The sequence below is a fragment of the Humulus lupulus genome, chromosome 6 (assembly GCF_963169125.1).
Source record: "Humulus lupulus chromosome 6, drHumLupu1.1, whole genome shotgun sequence".
NCBI classification, from domain to species: Eukaryota; Viridiplantae; Streptophyta; class Magnoliopsida; order Rosales; family Cannabaceae; genus Humulus; species Humulus lupulus.
This window is the reverse complement of record NC_084798.1, coordinates 66,167,550-66,173,693: the sequence shown is the minus strand read 5'-3', so window position 1 is coordinate 66,173,693 and position 6,144 is coordinate 66,167,550.

Sequence of the window (6,144 nt, the reverse complement as noted above, 5' to 3'; positions counted from 1 at the left end):
CTAGAAGTAGCGCTTTAGCGCCACTTTGATAGCGTTGTAGCGCTAGGTGCTTGTGAAAAATCTGAAACTCTTTGGAATAAGCGCTATAGCGCTGTCTTAATAGCACTGGGGCTTCGAAAAATAATTTCAAGTCTTTTCTTGTAGCACTAGGGCGCTACAAGCACCTAAAATTTAATTGATTTTTCATGTTTTTCACGGTTTATAAATTACAATACATTTATTCCAAATTAAAACTAAAAACAACTAAAACAAGATCCCTAAAAATATTGTTCCAAAAAAAAAAAACAAATAACATAAAATTAACAATAAACATAGGAATGCCTCCTAAAAGCGTTGTCTTTAACGTCTTTTAGCCGGACTGTGCACACCCAATTCAGAGTGGTTCCATAATCACCACAGACTTGCATTTTTCAACCGGGCCTTCCAAATAATGCTTCAATCTCTGACCATTCACCCTAAAGTGTCCTATTTTCTCGCCATGAATTTGCACTGCTCCATATGGAAATAAAACAACAACTGTGTATGATCCTGACCATCTCGACTTCAATTTACCGGGAAAGAGCTCAAATCAAGAATTAAATAGCAACACTTTGTCTCCTGGTTGAAAATCCTTTCTAAGTATCCACTTATCACGAAAGGCCTTGGACTTGTATTTATAAATCCTCACATTCTCATTCCAAAATTCATCGAGCTCGTTCAACTCCATAAGCCTATTTTGTCCCGCCATAAAGAGATCAACGTTTAACCTTTTCACAGCCTAGTAAGCTCTATGCTCAAGTTCCATCGGTAAATGACATGCCTTACCAAACACCAATCGATACAGTGACATACTGATCGAAGTTTTGAAGGCTATGCGATATGCCCAAAGTGAATCATCAAGCTTTTTTGACCAATCCTTCCTAGATGTATTTACAGTCTTTTCCAATATGCTTTTAATCAATTTGACACTTCGACTTGACCATTAGTGAGTGGATGGTAGAACAAAGCCTTTCGATGATGAACTCCGTAACGAGCGCTTAGAGATGTGAATGACTTGTTGCAAAAATGACTTCCTCTGTCACTAATAATTACTCTTGGGGTACCGAACCGGGTAAAAATATTTTTGTGAAGGAATTTAAGTACCTCTTTACCATCACAAGTAGGAGTTGCTCCAGTTCTACCCATTTAGAAACATAGTCCACCGCAAGCAGAATGTACTTGTTATTATAAGATGACAGGAAAGGTCCCATAAAGTCTATTCCCCACACATCAAACAACTCAACTTTTAGAATACCAGTCATTGGCATTTGATCTCTTCTTGATATATTACCGGTCCTTTGACAACGATCACAACTCTTGACAAAGACATTAGCATCTTTAAATAAAACAGGCCAATAAAACCAACGTTGCAGAACTTTTGCTATTGTTCTTGTTCCTCTGAAATGACCGCCACAATGCAAAGTATGACAATGAGTAAGAATGGGAATCATTTCTTCTTCTGGTACAATGAAGAAAAAGAATGGGCTCATCCCAATAATAATGCTTAACTTCCGAATAGAACTTTACAGTTGCTGCCTTGACATGTCAGGAGGCACAACCTTTGCCACCAAATAATTAACATAATACGCCAGCCACTGTAGCTTTTCTTCAATGTCAATCGAAAATAACTGCTCATCCGGGAAGTTTTCATCAATTTGTACATTTTTCTTATTAGAATCTTCTTCTAATTCCAGTCTAGATAAATGGTCTGCAACTAGATTTTTTGTCCCTTTTTTTTCACGAATTTCCATATCAAACTCTTGCAATAATAGGACCCATCGAATCAAGCGGGGTTTTGCATCCTTCTTGGTCATAAGGTACTTAATAATAGAATGATTTGTGTAGACAATAACCTTATTACCAATTAAATACGGCCTGAACTTATCAAAGACAAAAATGATTGCAAGTAATTCCTTCTCAGCAGTTGCATAATTTATTTCATCATTATTCAAAGTTCGAGTAGCATAATAAATTGTTCGGAATACCTTGTCAACTCGCTGCCCCAGAACCGCTCCAACTGCATAATCACTCGCATCAGACATAAATTCAAAGGGGAGTTCCCAATTCGGTTGTATCATAATCGGTGCAGTGATCAATTTCTCCTTCAAAGTATTGAAGGCACTTAGACAATCAACATCAAAATAAAATTGTGCTCTATTCATTAATAGTGCAGATAAAGGTTTAGAAATCTTGGAGAAATCATTAATAAATCTCCTATAAAATCCAGCGTGCCCAAGAAAACTTCGAACACCCTTAACTGGAATTGGAGGAGGCAAGTTCTCATTAGTTGATACCTTCGCACGATCAACATCTATGCCTTTTCTCGAAATCTTATGGCCCAAAACAATTCCTTCACTTACCATAAAGTGACATTTTTCCCAATTCAGGATCAAATTAGATTCTTCGCATCTCTTGAACACCTTTTCCAAATTTTGTAGACACATATCAAATGAAGAGCGAAAGACCGAGAAATCATCCATAAATATTTCAATGCTCTTTTCCACCATATCAGAAAATAGTGACATCATGCATCGCTGAAAAGTAGCATGAGCATTGCATAATCCAAATGACATTCTACGAAAAGCAAACGTACCATTAGGACAAGTAAAAGTCATTTTCTCTTGGTCTTCGGGAGCAATAGGTATTTGGTGATAACCAGAATACCCATCTAAAAAGCAATAAAAGTGATGGCCCAACAGTCTATCGAGCATTTGATCAAAAAAAGGCAATGGGAAGTGATCTTTCCTTGTTTCCTTATTTAGTTTTCGGTAATCAATACAAATTCTCCACCCGTCACTATACGAGTTGGAATTAACTCATTATTCTCATTTTTTACTACTGTCAATCTCCCTTTTTTCTGAACCACTTATACTGGGCTTACCCACGAACTATCCAAGATTGGATAAATAACACTAGCATCTAATCACTTCAAAATTTCTTTTTGAACAACCTCTTTTATAGCAGGATTTAGCCTCCTTTGAGCGTCAATGCTAGCCTTACTGTCCTCCTCCATGAGAATACAGTGCATAACAGTAGAAGGGCTAATTTCCTTTATATCAGTTAAAGTTCAACCAATGGCCAATTTATGAGCTCAAAGTACTCTTAATAATTTTTCCTCTTCAATAGTACATAATGAAGCATAAATAATAACCGGGAGAGTATCATTCTTACCCAAATAAACGTATTTAAGATGTTCTGGTAAAGTTTTTAATTCAAGTACTGGTGGTTTCTTTATAGATTGTAATGGTCTCTTGGGCCCTTGTCCAAGTTCCTCATATTTCTTCTTCTAAATAGGTCAAGTGGAGTTGAGCCAATTTACATATTAAATAACCTCAATTCCATCACAGTCTTCCACTCTTTGCGAAATAAAACTCATCTCAAGTGGATCTTCGATGAGTTTTCTATTTGACAATTGTTCCAAAATTACATTCACACTAAAGCAACTATCACTTGCTCTAGGATACTTCAAAGCCTTGAACACATTAAATACAACCTCATCACCCTGCACTCTTAGCCTCAACTCTCCTTTTTGAACATCTATCAAAGCTTGATCGGTGGCTAAAAATGACCTTCCCAAAATAATTGGAACATCTTCATCTTCCTCCATATCAAGAACAATAAAATCAGCAGGAAAGATAAATTTGTCCACTTTGATAAGAACATCTTCAATAATACCTTAGGGTTGTGTCAATGAACGGTCGACCAGTTGTAGAGTAACCGTAGTGGATCTAGCTTCCCCCAAACTAAGTCTTCTAAATACGGACAGTGGCATTAGATTAATGCTTGCACCTAAATCCCATAAAGCCCTCTCACAATGGTGCAAGGTATAGTGAAGCTACCCGCATCTCTTAAATTTTGGGGAAGTTTCTTTTGAATAATTGCACTACACTCTTCTGTCAAAGCAACGGTATCATAATCCTCCATTTTTCTCTTATTAGATAATGTCTCTTTCATAAACTTCACATAACTAGGCATTTGTTCAAGAGCTTCCGCAAAAGGGATTTTAATGTGAAGTTTCTTAAATACTTCGAGAAATTTGGACAATTGCTTGTCAAGATTAGCCTTTCAGAACCGTTGAGGATAAGGAATCTTTGGTGTAGATTCGGTGTATTTTGGCTTCTCTTTCTTTGGAAGATCTTCAGTAACCTCCTCTTGTGCTGGACTAGTGACATGTTGATCTTCTATCTTCTTGCCCTTGTTTTCTACTGTAGGCCCCTCATACTTAGTCCCGCTCCTCAAAGTGATAGCTTGACATTGCTCCTTGGGATTCACCACAGTTGAGCTAGGTAAAGCCCCTTGATTACGATCAGCCATTAACTTTGCAAGTTGGCCAACTTGTGTTTCTAAGCTCCGAATAGAGGATCTGGTTTCTGTATAAATTGGCTCAATGAATCAGCGGACACCTCTGGTTTAGTCATTTGAGGCAGTGGTTGTTGATTTTGTGGAATTTGTGGCCTTTGAGTGTCATAAAAGGGTCTTGGATTTAGCCCATAAGATGGTCTATTTGGAGGATGTTGAGGTGGATTTGGATGATACTGTAGTTGGTGCCCTTGATTATTACTCCATGAAAAATTCGAATGGTTCTTATACGCTGGAGTATAAGTGTTAGAGTATGCGTTGTTATTCGGTTTCCTTGGGAACTTACCAATGGCTTGAAACTTTTCAAGGGGAATATCATCTACCGAATAAAAAATCATCGTTGGAAATTGCTCAAAGTGATGAAATCCTCCACATGTCTCACAAATGATAGGAGCGGGTTGTAGTTGCATCGCTTGAGCTAAAATGATGTTTTGTTGTTGCATTTGTTTAGTTAGCGAAGAAATTTGAGCAGTAAGCATAGCAATAGGTTTGGGGTTTTATGCCCTAATTAAAACTCAATTTCTTTGTAATCTTATTTTATTATCAATAAAAGAATAGAAATATTTTTTTGACTTGGTCAATCACTTTGCTCACATGTTTTATTTTCATGATTATTTGTTTAATATAAACTTCTATTAAATCCTGAGCATATAGGTAATTGTATTTATAGTGATGTAATCACAGTGGAATATAAATATGATTATATGTTCAAAATAAGTTAGTCCTAAGATTAGTCAGTGCACAGGATTTACATTGACTTGCTAGTCTACGATATGATCTACTTACACATCACAGTGTTATGTTCTTTCCAGAACATTAGCAAAGTAGATAAAATCAGATATATTTGTTACATTGGACTGGAACGATATTGACAGTTGATAAGATAAGTAAGCATACTGTTATTATCTATTCTAGTCATATCATATAGTTGACCATAGGTCAATTCAATCTCAATTATGAGTGGTTAGTATTCTAACTGATTGTATTATTTGAGTTCTTTGACTTGTTCGTTACCAGCTTACCCTACGGACTAGCCCATACTTACATCTTGGGATCTCGGTAGTATAATTGAGTGAAAGTATTAATCATAGATATGAACATCTATTGCTTCTGATGAAGAAGTGAAATGATGGTTTCCTTTTAGTTTGGATCAAGGTGTTAAATGATAGAGATCTCATTTCAGTAATTAAATTAGTTTACTGAAATTTCATTTACAAGGAGCTAAGTGTTTTAAGGATAAAATACAATGAGGGGTAAAACGATATTTTAGTCCTATCTCATTGTAGACCGTCTATAGAGGATTTAGTAACAATTATGGTTGTAACAATGGATAATTAATAGCATATCTATAATTGTTATAGAGCGTTTTATGAATTCAAAAGTGCAATTTCGAGTCTATAGTGGAGTCACGAGGAATTAATAAGTTAGTAAATCTATTTGTTAGATTTATGATAACTTATTGGAGCTTGATTTCGTAGGCCTGTGGTCCCCATTGTACCTTGGATAAAATCATCTAGATAGTCTCAATTAATTGATTTAATTATCAATTAGAATTATCAAAGTTGACCAGGTCAATTTTGGATAGTTTCACAGAGTTATGTATTTTTGAGAAGAAAAGAGAAATTAGAGCAGATTTATTAATTAAGATAAATTGGTATCTAAATTAATAAATAAGTTTAAATCAGTGTTCAAATTATAAATAATTAATTTGATAAATAATTTAAATAATTATTTAATTAATTAAATCAATAGAAAATAATACATGCC